Source organism: Triturus cristatus, chromosome 8 (genome assembly GCF_964204655.1).
Source record: "Triturus cristatus chromosome 8, aTriCri1.1, whole genome shotgun sequence".
NCBI classification, from domain to species: Eukaryota; Metazoa; Chordata; class Amphibia; order Caudata; family Salamandridae; genus Triturus; species Triturus cristatus.
Genome location: NC_140591.1, coordinates 338,834,289 through 338,846,779, shown reverse-complemented (window position 1 = coordinate 338,846,779; position 12,491 = coordinate 338,834,289). Strand labels below are relative to the sequence as shown.

The 12,491-nt window shown below is 44.2% G+C and overlaps 1 protein-coding gene across 2 annotated transcripts in view; it reads left to right on the top strand.

Annotated features, from left to right (window-relative positions):
* The window catches only part of SLC7A1 (solute carrier family 7 member 1), a 509,165-nt gene that overhangs the window by 97,849 nt on the left and 398,825 nt on the right, over positions 1-12,491 (top strand). Inside the window, exon 2 of one of the 2 annotated variants that reach the window (XM_085621651.1) lies at positions 9,312-9,504. The gene's annotated coding sequence lies outside the window, so the exon portion shown is untranslated. The remainder of the gene's footprint in view (positions 1-9,311; positions 9,505-12,491) is intronic. The other variant, XM_085621652.1, reaches the window with a different exon arrangement.

Here is a 12,491-nt window from a genome sequence, read left to right as displayed (position 1 = left end):
GCAGCCATTTGGGCACGAAGACACCGGGAGTCGCCTCGAAGGCACCAACCCCCATTTAAGGCGGATGGAAACCCGGAGGCCGTTCTTACCCTTATCATACTGTCCACGTGGCCTTCTCTCTGCCGCTCCGTTGAACAGAGCTGCCTGTGACTGTACATTGGCACAGGAAATATTTGCTTTGGGTGACATTTCAAGCGAAGTGCCGCCAGTCACTCGACACATCACTGGCAGGCAGCATGACAACCGCCTCATCCGAAGGGTATCGACGCTGTTTTTGTATTCTGGCCGGATTGTGCCTACTATGCCAGCAGCTCCTGGTGACGTTCCCTCGGGCGCCTGCCCGCCTCCCCCTCCTCCCATCTACTGGCAGTAGATTTCTTAGTTTACATCTATAAGATGGGCGGAGAGGGCAGTAACATTGGATCAGGTGCACTGGACAGTTCCAAAACCATGTTAGCGCCGCTTCCTATGTCGAGTGCCAACGTGACTAAAGTTGCGCTATTCTCGGAGGCACACACAGCCTCTCTTGTGTGAATCCTCGTGACGTGTTAAGCCGCCTCGCGTGAGCCTCGCCAGTGAACAGAATGTACCATCCGGATTCCAGATTTTGCTCTGTACCTGGCTAAGCTGCTAAGAATGAATGCAGTGTGCAGAAACGTATAGCCTTCTCGTGTTTTGCATGTCGAAGATCTGTTCATATGGGCGCAGAGCGCATCCTTTAGTGTGACCAGGATGTGCTTTATCCATTTTTTCTTCCTGTTAAAACCTTGGTCGGCTCACACCCGGTTGTAATTTCTTACTCGAGTCACTGTTGGTGAAACTAGCGTGACATACGGTGTGCCGCATAGTGGATATAGAAGAATATTTTTTTTATTGCAATATTGAGAAAAAAATGCATTTTTATGTTTTTTTCACATGGTATTGTGGGTTAACAGACTTGTTGCATAGGTGAGTTACTTGTAAATGCATAGTTTTGTTGTTGTTTTCTGGCCCCAAATTAATTCAGGGGTCAAGTGAGGTAGCCCTTGGTAAAGTTATCTTCCTCCTACAAAACGATCACTATGTGGCGCTCACTTGAGCCCAGGTCACACAGCACGTCATGACTGTTGTAATACCATCTACTCAGTTCAGGTGTAAACTGCAAAACCGGGCATCTACTTTATCATGACTCTGCACAAACGAAACCCCATCAAACCAGCATAGAAAGTACACGCTCGAAGCCCTCTGCGTTATTTGCGGGGTTGGCGTCAGAGCTCATGAACCAACTTCGATGTTTCCACAAACTTCGGCTTTGCTTTTAAATCATTTTTAGTGCCCCAAAGAACCCGCCAGAGGACATGCTGCACTATCAAAACTTCTGAACGTGATTTGCATTTATATAGCACAAATTTCCACTGTTGTTCCATTATAGCACGTTCCCGTTAAGATACCACTTTGTTCTGTTGTTGGAAACATATCATTTGATCCTACTGACTGGCGTTTGGTTGTGTGTAATTGGGAGAGAGTTCGTTCAGTAGATTAGAGTAAAGGTACATTGCTGTCAATCTTGGTAGATATGTGTTGTGCTTTTTTGGATAACGAGTTATGTTTAAAGGACTGAAGTTTTTTTTCTGGTTGCCTGATGGAAGATTCGTGAATTGTTTAAAGCCATAGTACATGTGCTTTGTTTGACCAATGTTGTTAGCCCGTTTGTTTCCGTTTTGGGTAATAAAATATATTAAAATACATTTCTGTACACTATCTTTTTGAAGCGTCGCATCTTGGCAGTAAAGTAGCCCTTTTACTTTCAAAGCAGGGATGCGCTATGTGCATGCTCGTGCCAGTATGTTACCCATTTCAGCAGTACATGGTATTCCCACAGTACATGAGTAGCTCGTATGTGGCGTCAGTGCTGCTGGCTGCTCGGCCAGTCTGCTTTCAACCCGGCGCTGTGTTGTGGTACTCTAGGTTCCACCCTAGTAGGAGACTAGTGATTGAGACCCCCATGAGCTGTTTAAGTCCATCTTTAGTTGTGATTGTCTACAGTTAAGCTGTCACGCTGATAATGTTATGGGGTTGGTATTCCGGTTTGAAATAGTAGTTTGGAAGCATCTGGCCATAAAATGTGATTCACATCCAGGGACTGTCTTGTTAGATGGAGAGTTCATCGTTTTACACCTGACAATTTGTATTTGATATGCTTGCTGGGTCCGTCAGGTGTTCTTTCTCATTGTACTAAAACATAATTTCTTTCCATTGCCTGTGACTATGTTAGACATTAAGTTGAAGTTGTTTCTTTGGCATGTCATATGCGACCAGGGCAGCAAAGAGCATAGCCTCGGAAAGGTCTTCGAAAGAAAAAGGTTAGCTGTCTAAATTGAGTTTTTATAGCATGTAGGAAGGTAGGATCCTTCTAGCATGGTTACCCCCACTTTTTGCCTGGTGTTGCTCTGTTTTCTAACCAGTCTGATTAGGATCCTGATAATCAGAACCCCAGTCACTGCTTCCTCCCCAATTTTGGAAGTGGGAAGTACTTTGGTACCTTCCTAATTGGCTACTGGTGTACCTATGTAATTTCCTAGTATATGGTACTAAGGTACCCAGGGCTTAGGTACACCAGGCGTCTCTCATGGGCTGAAGCTTGTGTTATGCAACCCATGAGAGACCACTTAAACTGTGACTACTGGCCTGCAATTGCAGCCTGTGTAAGTTGATGCTAGCACCACTTACAACAGATATAAGTTTCCTTATATCTGAGATCACTGCACTTAAAATCGCCATCCCTATGGTAGGCTCTTTAGTCTTGAGGGCAGGGTGCTTGGTTACAAGTGTGAGGGTTTCCCTGCATGATCAGGGCCCCTCTACAAACCCCGGAGTATATTCTCCGGGCTTTGTAAGTGCGGTCAGCCATTTAATACATATAGTGGACATCGTCAAATACGAGATGTCAAACTATATATTGGCTGCACTGAAACTGGTTATGTTTGGTATCCAACATGTTAAAATCCTACCACAAACCGATTACAGTGTTAGATGTAGTATCCCATGTACTGGGGGCTACCCTAGGGTGCCCTCATGTATTCCCAGTACCAGACTTTTAGGGTCTAACCGCAAGCTAGTGCTGCTGCCGACATCACATGTTTCTGCCCTCCTCCAGCTGAGCTGAGCTCTAGCAGGGGAAGGCAGAACAATAGGTTTTCTGCCACAGGGAGTTGTGACCACCTCCCAGACAGGACTTGGTGTATTGGGCTGGGGTGAGGGTGCTTGCCAGCGCCACCAGATTGCTTTGATGGGCATATTTGGATCCCTCCTTGCATACTCCAGTTTGAGTCAGTTCAGGGAGCCATTGGCTCTGGCGCAAAACTAGACAAAGGACCTAGGAGGATCCTCTCCTCTGTCCAGCCCCTCCTCTAGGAGGGATCTTTGAATCATTTCAACCCTTTATGAGTCACTCCCCTGTATCTGCAGGCTTGCAACAAAGCTGACCGGTCTGCTGCTCCTGACATCCCACGGACTCCAAAAGGCTCAGCAACACAGGTGGTGGTTCTGCAAATCCCTCGAGGCCTGACCTGGCCTCTCAGCAAGTTTGAGGCCATTATCCCTCATCTAAACCGCTGCAACAGAACCCCTGTGCACCGCGTTGACTTTCCATTGGCAAGGCTTGTTGGCTCTGTCCTCCAGAGATCTTCAGACTACAAGAAGCTCCAGCTCCAGCATCTCTTCCTGCCAAGGTTTTCGTCCTCACCGCATCCTCTGTACCGTGGGCCTGCATCTTTGGTGAGCTGCGCCAGGTCCTCTTGCTACTCCTGTGCCTTCGGCTTGTGGGGCCTCTTGAGGCCCTTTTTTGGCTTTAGGGGGCTCCCTTGCTTGCTTGGGGCCTGCTCTGACTCTCCTGCACTTGGTGAGTCCCTTGGACCTTGCTGGTCCCAACGCTGCACATTCTTCATTTACCACATCTGTTGTTGCTGCCAAGGCTTGTAGGTGCTCCCGCTGGACACCGACTGCCTGGTTCTTTACTTCCGACATGGTACAGCTTGTGAACGGCCCCTGGTCTTCCACAGCGTCACCTTGACCACACAGCTGCAGCGACAAGGGCACCGTCATTACTCCTGCATCTTCCATCATCAGTGGTCATTGGTCTTCCGTGCCTTCGTGTCACTTCTGAGTGGCATAGACTCTGTCCTCTCTGCTTGCAGGTACTTCTCTTCAAGAATCCATCTTTGGATTCCACCAGACTCTTTCTCCTTCTTTGCCAGTGGCATCTTTTCTGAAGTCCTCCATTGTATTCTACAGTCGTTTACAACGTCACTACACACCTATGCACCTGGCTTCCCTGATGTAGGTATCTTGATTCCTGGGGTATACACGGGTGGGGTGACTCTCCAATCTTCTGTTTTCCACTGGGTTTCTACCGGGTCCTCTCGGAAGAGTCCTTCTTAAAAACTGCAACCGTGACTTTCTAATTGACTTGCATTGTGTACTTAGCTGAGTTTCCACTCTGCACACAGCCTCTTTGGGATTCATGGGTACTTACCTCGTGTGGTTCCTAGTGTCCGCAGGTCTCCGGAGTCTTCTGGTCTAAGCCCCAACTTCGGTCGCAGTTCTCAATCCACTTCTTTAGTATATGGTTTGGTCTCCCACTGGAGACCACTGTGTATTTGTGCTTACCTGTTTTACATTTGAAATATTGTGTTGATATCGCCGGGTAGCTGATATACCAATGTGTTAGGGAATGTGTATAATAAATAAAACTATTTTTTATAACTTTAACGTGTGGTTCTTTTTTGTTTAGCCTACACTATATGATTAGTTCTGGTAAAACAAGCTGCTTAACACTCGTTCTGAACTAAGCCTGAAGGCTGCTCTCCACAGCTACCACTTAGAGAGCTTTCTATGGTTGTCTAAGACCACTAAATTCACCATAAGGGTTGCCTGGCTAGCGCAAGGTACTTCACTTAAATAAGTGTGCACCATATACTAATCCAGCTTCCTACAGCGTGCATACACAACAGATGTCTTTTTGGCACTTAGACTGTTCATTAGGCCTGCTCACTAGAGATTTGTTGGATCAGAAGAAGCCCTTGCATTGCATTGCATTCCCCCTACGAATCGCCTGTAGATTTCAAACAGTTCAATACACTGCGGCTTCCGTTCAGTTGAGCTTACTCTTTTTTGGCCTCATTTATACTGCTGTATTACTTTTGCCTTCTAGACACAAAGGTCATTTAGCTCAAATCACTTAGCTTGGCCCACAGAGACTTGCTCATGTGCCCTGCCATCATTTCTCAGAAATACCCCACTGCTCTTTTCAGAGACTTAGTCTTCCACTGATGAGCATCTCCAAGTGCAGTACTACAAGCGCAAGCAAATGCTTACTTACTGCCTGGTATGCAGGCTGGCATGTAGGCTAGCAGCGAAGGACCTTCACTTCTGTCTGTTGTGGTTAAGTTTCTGTAGGTGCTCCAGCTGTGGTTTGGGGTCTTCATGTCGGTTTCCACTGTTCCCCCTCCAGCTACTCTTTGGCCTTCCTCTCTTCTGTTTGCCTTCTGTGGTCCAGTGGAGAGCTGTTGTCCTGATGGAGTCTTCTCTTCTGATGGTGTATCCTATCCAACTCCAGCTCCATCTTCCTCTCATAATGATGGTGTCCATGCTTTCGTTCTTTCATATAGTGAGCAGATGGAGAGTGGTTGCAGCTAGAAAATGTGCAAGGTTCTTCTCAGGCTACTGCTTTTGCAGGCTGGCATTTTGGTGATGTCGCTTTTCATTATCAACCATCATTCTGATCCATACAACAGTGTGTACAGAATACAGCGCTGGTAAAGCCTCAGTTTGGTGTTGGTGCTGTTTTGAGATGACTTCCACACATTGTTCAGCATCCTGAAGGCATCCAGGTCTTGTTCAGTCTGCTCTTGATGTCACTGTCTTTGCTTCCATCATGTCTGATGGTACTGCCTAGGTAAGCAAAGTCTTCAGTCATGGCTAGGGCCTCTCCATCCACTTCGATTGGTGAAAAGTTTAGAATGTTAATTGTCATGACTTCTGATTCCTTAGACTTGATCTTCAGGCCCACTTGCTGTGAATAGATGTTGAGGCACGACTCATTTACCTGCATATGCTGGTATGGGGGAGAGAGAAAGGCTGGCTCATTTACATAGCCCAGGTCCTCCATTGTAGAGCATAAGGTCCATCTGATGCCCCTGGCCTGGTCTTCAGGTGTGTGTCGTATCACCCAGTCGAGGACTAGGTTGAAGACCAACATAGGCATCAAGCATCCCTGCCACACACTGTCTTTAATTCAAAACTATACTCCCTGTCACCTACCTTGCTGGTAAAATTGTCATAGAAGCTCTTGATGAGGAACTATCTGCTGCGGTATGCCATACTCTCACAGTATACCCCAGAGGCTGTCATGGTGTATTCCGTCCAAGGCTTTCTTAGAATCAATGAAGTTGATGCATATTTGTCTCTACGCAACATCATGGAGCAGCGCAGAGTAAGGATCTGATAAACACACCCTCTGCCCTTTCGAAACCCAGCGTGTTCTTTTCTTAACTGCTTGTCCAACGCTTGCTGTTTGTTGCCTTCTACAAGTTTCCTCAAATATTGATAAGATGTTGTTCACCTACACCAAAGAGAAGGGGTTTTAAGTTTTCCCTTGCTCCCTTAAGTAGGTAGCTGCCTGCACGCCTGTTTTCTTCCAGCATGGGCCTTTTGCTAGATCTAATTGTCATGGAATCTACAGCTGCCGAATCTTTCACCACCACCCTATGCTGTATTCTCTTCTGCCTCCACCAGTTGCCCCACTAACCTCACCTGATGTCCTCCACTAGGATTGAGCCAACCTTTTCATCCCATTTCTTCTCCTTGCTCATTCAATCTTTCACCCTTTTCCAGCATATCCCACCTGCGATGTTCAAAACATGCTTCGGAGAGCACTTCACCCAGAGCAATGGCACTTCACCCAGAGCAGATGGCCGCCCACTACCTAATCTGCAAGTAGACGGCAAGGAACAAACCACAGGGACCAAGAGGGCTAAGAAGAAAAGCCCCAACACTGTAGCACACACAAGGCAATGGCCGAAGTATTGGCAAATAAGTTAATAATGGTGTTTTTTGTCAGGAAGCCATACATCCTGATTGGCTGACCTGTTGCAATGGTCCCACTGTCCATGCTAACTTGGGTCGGTACTTCATAGTTGAAGTATGTTGACTGCGTTCAACCTGTGATGCACGATTCTAGCTCGTCAGATCTTCCACTACTGTTTCTGTTTACACCTTGCACCTCTACGTTGCTGTACATTTTTATACTGTAAAAAGCTGTGTATTTAAGCTCACATGCAGAGTTTTATTCATGCCTTGCCAACTACCAACAGAATATACTGCCCATAGAAGCTATATGTAGTAACCTGAAAACTTGGCGTATGTCCATTGGCAACACATATGCTGGATTTCCTAATCACTATAGGTCTGAAAGTGAAATTTGAATAAAAGCACATTTATATGAGCACAGTGGAAATCGCTCCTCGTGTTTTTGTTTAAGGAAAGCAATCCTTCTCTGTGCCTGTTCACATTCTACAAGCTTTAATGAAGGATCCGTGGCGAAGAGTGTGCAAAGAGATTTCAGGCCCAATAATGCAGTTTTGGTTATGAAAATTTCAGTGACTCATCCAGCTTTTTATGCAGACATGTGAACATATCTGCCTTCTGGCATACACCATCTGTTGCTGGGCACGCACTGAAGTAGTCAAAATCGAGCAGTTCCTAAATGAAGAAGAAGTCCGGTATGGCTGTTTATACCTCTGGGCGAAAGCCTCTCATCCAGCCGAGGTCCCCTACAAATGATCAATTTACACTTGCATAGAGGTAATAATATACAGTGCTTTCGATAATGATGCCATCTAAAATGGCTGCTTTGAATTGGGAGCTTCGGTACCACCCAAATTCTGACAGATTACAGGCAATGGTGTGCAGTGAGAGTTCCCTACTGTCATTAGAGGTTCAGTGGGCAGGTGAGGTGCAGAGCTCGATCCTCCCACTACTCAGACGGTGCCTTAGATTTAACGGCGCTTGTTCTCTCAGTTGCTTTTACCACAAGAAAATGAAAGTGATTTAGGCACGTGTATTGCAGTGAGAATTGGAGCTCATCTGCTAAAAGCATCCTGTAACGTTGGCATCCTTGCAAAATCGGATGGATAAGGCAATGGGCACCTCTTCTAGAAGGCAGGCAATTATTGGGGAATATGCATACATCGGGTTACTGGACACTTCTACCCTTTCAACATCTTTTGTGTAATGCTTTATGATAATACAATAAAACTGCGACGGGCTACAGACAGCATAAAGTTGGTCGTAACTCTGCATATGTTGCCATCAGTTATTCCAAGCATACGTGTTTACAGGTGTAAATTACACACTTTCCAACTGTTGTGGCCTAAGCGATGTGTTTTTGTGTAGGTGTGTGTATTTTTGTTGTTGTTCTGTTTGTCTGACTCAAAGATTACTGAAGCAGTCTCGGCACCTTCATGTTATATGAAAAGTTAATTTTTAAAATACATATATAGATACATATAGGGGTTTTCGGTCCACCATTTTCATTCAATGGTCCGTTCCCGTCTCATTCACAGCATGGGACAGTGGTTTAGACCCCTTCGTCCATTGGTCTTCTTGCACAGTGCGTGACGGTGTTGTCCTCATCACGTGCACAGCCGCCAGAAAAGGAGTGCACTTGAGGCCTGATGGGCCTAGGCTTCTTTGGCCACTTCTCTATTTGTATATTGATATATTTTTGCAAATTTTGTTCAACTCATTGCAAGTTAGCATAATGAGTAAATACAATCATTATATTCTTGTCCAGGTCAGACCTATTGGCTTTGCCAGTGCTTTTAAAAAGGCCTGGCTTGACAATGCAGCTGACTCCATGATTCTTGTTGCCAGTTTCTTAAAATAAACCTAGCGGGCTGTAGCTGCGCCCAGTGGACTTTGCCTCTCACCCATGCAGTTGGTTCATTGAGATGTCCTTCCACCTCGTACAGTGTACTTGCATTAAAATGCATGGGGGATTGTGCTACATCTCAAAAGTATACTGAATGATCACACGTTATATTCTTTATATGATTCATGTATTTTGTATAGAACATATTTCCTTTTTAATTTTTGGAGCAACCATTTCATAGCATATTTGCTCAGGATTGTCAATTGTGTCAATTCTAATTTTATTCTAATACTGGAGTCTAATGTCCCACTAGAGGGCAGTAGATTTGTAAGTGTCGATCATTTGAGAGTATCTATTGTACTGTGAGTTAATGAGTTATTATTCTTGTTGGTTTTGCAAGATCAGAACCGGAGGAAGATCCTTCTCCTACCTCGCAGCCAAGACCTGTGACACCCTGCCTCTCCACCTCAGGCAATCTCCGCCGCTTACCCAATTCAGGAAGGATCTCAAGACCTGGCTCTTCGACTGAACCCCCGCACCCAGACTGATCAACAGCCCCCCTTGTTCCCCTCAGCGCCTTGAGACCCTCACCGGTGAGTAGCTGCGCTAAATAAAACCTGATTGATTGTACGTGGATGTATGGACCACAGAATACAGCCTAATACTTGCCTTTTGTGTTGTCCTCTGTATAAGTGAGGTTTGCAAACAGAATACTATGAGAAGAATGCAGTATATGTGCACACAGCAAGCAATGGTAGCCCTATGTTTGCTTCTCTTTGAATCGTGTTTTGGGACCTGATGTGATGTATATTTCCAACTCGTCTAGAGCGTGGGCTTAAGGTAGCAACCGCACTTGAAAGAGCTCCTTGTGTTTTTATGAGCTCCTCAGAGATTCTTCTTATCCGTCAAAGGGTATTTATTTATTTCATGGAATCTCAGAGCAGACATCCAGGTTTTGAGAGCATGTTTATATAGCAAGGACATCATGCCTTTGAAGTTTAGGAACTGATGCTATTTCTTAATACAGGAAGGCACCTTTTCACAATATCTCATTCCATTTCAAGATGGTATTGGTTATTTGTTACTTCTGTAAGGGTATTTAAGGTGATGACCGTTTTTTAAAGTTATATATATTAGGAACCAAGCCCGAGACATTAGAGCGCTATACACGAGCACCTGAAAAAGTTGTACTTTTTTTTTCGGGGCGGGAAGATTAAGTTATTTGTCCAGAATCGTAGAATGTTGAGTAGAAGCTGGGGTTTAGACTTTGTTGCCCAGTTCCAAAGTCAGCAGCACTAGCCAGTAGACCAGTTCCAAAGTGAGCAGCACTAGCCAGTAGACCGCATCTCTTTCCCAGTGTGGTGTGGATGGTCCGACCATTTTATCAGTTTCCACGAGTGTTTAATTTAACAGGATATCTGCTTGTTCAACGGACGTGTTTTTCAGAAATCTACTTGTAATTAAAAAAAATAATAATAATTAAGTCCACATTTGGAGCAATGCAGTGAGGTGATAAATCATAGCAGCGTTCTCATTGTATCGGAGCTCTGATAAAAGCCTCTGATTATCTTATCAGGGTTTGGACTCTAGCAAGATACTAACTTAGCCACCTTCCTGCCAATCTGCATGCAGGGACTGGAAGTAGGCAGGAAGTGGTAGTTCCGGTGTTGGAATGTGTTTTGAGTCTGCACACGCACAAACTAATGTGTAAAAGTACTCTCCGATCTCTTTCCACCCTGGAAATGGCAAGAGTAAAATATTTTCTAGGGTGGGGGACGGAAAAGGAGTTTAGGAAAAGTAAAGGCGTGTAACTGCTCAGCAGATTATACAAGTTGGTGTATATTTGCTAATATGAACATTAAATTCACAAGTTTGTTAGGAGTACGGTTTCTAGGCTGGATTCTGTAAACTCTTATGAATTCCTAAAAGTTGTAAATCTGCAGCAATGGAAAGACGTATATATACTTGTGGGTGTAGTTTTGTGCCATTCTTTAGGAATTGAGATGCTCATTTATTTTCATGTTGCCATTTGTGGTTTTGCACGGTTTCCCCATTATTTACCTTTTGAAAAATTATTATTCGCATTCATCAAACTCTTTTAAATAAATGAGGCATAAGAGAAATGGTACTTAAAATTGCACAACTGTGAAGCAAAACTTTGTCGAGTTGCATTTTTTTGTGTGTTAATCTGAAAGTAAGCAGTCGCAAGTGTTGCATTCATACGCATGCATATATTTGCATATCATCATGGAGTATTTTAATTAACCACAAATTGTTAAATTTTGCAAGTGTGAACACAGATTTATGCTCGAACCCCTGTCAGTAATTCAAAGTGAGGTCACAAGTTACTGCATTTCAATAGAACTCTAATTTTAACAGTAAAGACTTTCGATTAATGAATCCTTTATATACAAGTTTTAGCAACGTATACATTTAAATGTAAACCGTTCCTTAATGACATATAAATCTCTTTCCATACTATGCTACTCCAAACTGGCAACTATAGGTTTTTTCCTGGAGGGTGTTGGGCCTACTTGTCCAGTGTACAAAATAAGTCTGAACACTTGTGGTCCTTCACACTAAAAATATGTGATGGGACTTCCAAACCCCTGCATTTTGGAGAGGGCGTTGTGTAACTTACTAGGGAATTGTTTTGTGGGTCACTTTTGACACATATGTAACTAAGTTACAGTGGCTACTAGTCCAGAATTTTCTTTTGTTTTCTTTTGTACAATAAATAGGAAATCTACCAGAAATACTAAAGGAGTCTGTAAACATTGTATGGCGACCTGAATGTAAATTAAAAGTAGCAGCGTTGTTGGATTGAGGTATTTAGTGCTATTTCCAAGAGCAAATGAGTAGGCCTGACATGAAGTTCCCCAGGCTGTGTTGGAAAGATTGCACTGAAATACAGCTCTCCCTTCCTTCTGTGGTATTACCTAATGGCGGAAGACCAGCCGGCAGACGTTCACGGCTGTTGTCTTTTGCAATCGCAATTTTAAGTTAAAAAGACAGTTATGTTATAACTATTTATAGAGCGCACAAATACCAGCAAAGGTGTCTCGGTGCTAGCTACTCCTGAAGCAGAACAGAGTGAAAGAAGACCATTAACAAAGACCCGATTTATTAAATAGCCAAGTGAAGGCAAATCTCTAATCTGACTAGGAAGAGAATTTCAGAGTTTAGAAGTAGCCACCACAAAGCTTCTGTCACCCCTGTTGGATCTATATGTTCTGGGAACAACCAATAGATTTGTGCCGGCCGAGCGCAGGGACCTGTTCGGGGTGTACATCTTTAACGATTTCTTCAAAAATATGGATCCTATGTTGTGTGGCTTTATAGGCAATGCACAGCGCCTTAAATTTTATTCTATTTCTGTTAGGCAGCCAGTGCAGTTGTCTGATCACGCCAGACACGGAATTAAATTTTGCTGTGTTCGACAACAGTCTAGCAGCAGCATTTAGAATTAGCTGCAGTTTGTTCAAGATTGATTGCTGAGCATTAATCAGTAGACCATTACAATTGTCTACCTTAGACAGAACCAAGGCCAATAAGATCATTTTCCTGGCTTCATTGTAGT